The sequence below is a fragment of the Corvus brachyrhynchos genome, unplaced genomic scaffold (genome assembly GCF_000691975.1).
Source record: "Corvus brachyrhynchos isolate BGI_N302 unplaced genomic scaffold, ASM69197v1 scaffold303, whole genome shotgun sequence".
NCBI classification, from domain to species: Eukaryota; Metazoa; Chordata; class Aves; order Passeriformes; family Corvidae; genus Corvus; species Corvus brachyrhynchos.
The window spans coordinates 225,782-226,672 of NW_008237429.1; the positions used below are offsets into that span (position 1 = coordinate 225,782).

General features: G+C 53.2%; 1 protein-coding gene across 1 annotated transcript in view; it reads left to right on the top strand.

The window, feature by feature from the left end:
• The window catches only part of LOC103613521 (rho guanine nucleotide exchange factor 11), a 33,401-nt gene that overhangs the window by 23,359 nt on the left and 9,151 nt on the right, over positions 1-891 (top strand). The gene's annotated exons all lie outside the window — the stretch shown is intronic.

Below are 891 nucleotides of genomic sequence, written 5' to 3' on the forward strand. Positions count from 1 at the left end.
CATTCTCCCCATTCCCCACAGCTTTTCCCCACGGATTTCCCCCATTCCCCACAGATTTCCCCCATTTCCCATGGATTTTCCCCCATTTCCCTGTGCATTTCCCCCATTTCCCACAGATTTCCCCCATTCCCCACGGATTTTCCCCACTGATTTCTCCCATTTCCCATGGATTTCTCCCATGGATTTTCCCCATTCCCCACGGATTTTCCCCACAGATTTTCCCCATTCCCTGTGCATTCCCCCCATTCCCCGTGCATTTCCCCCATGGATTTCCCCCATTCCCCCACAGATTTCCCCCATTTCCCCTGGATTTCCCCCATTTCCCCACGGATTTCTCCCATTTCCCACAGATTTCCCCCATTTCCCCGTGCATTCCCCCCATTCCCCACGGATTTTCCCCACAGATTTCCCCCATTCCCCATGGATTTCTCCCATGGATTTTCCCCATTCCCCACAGATTTTCCCCACGGATTTCCCCCATTCCCCACAGATTTCCCCCATTTCCCATGGATTTTCCCCCATTTCCCTGTGCATTTCCCCCATTTCCCACAGATTTCCCCCATTCCCCACGGATTTTCCCCACTGATTTCTCCCATTTCCCATGGATTTCTCCCATGGATTTTCCCCATTCCCCACGGATTTTCCCCACAGATTTTCCCCATTCCCTGTGCATTCCCCCCATTCCCCGTGCATTTCCCCCATGGATTTCCCCCATTCCCCCACAGATTTCCCCCATTTCCCCTGGATTTCCCCCATTTCCCCACGGATTTCTCCCATTTCCCACAGATTTCCCCCATTTCCCCGTGCATTCCCCCCATTCCCCACGGATTTTCCCCACAGATTTCCCCCATTCCCCATGGATTTCTCCCATGGATTTTCCCCATTCCCCAC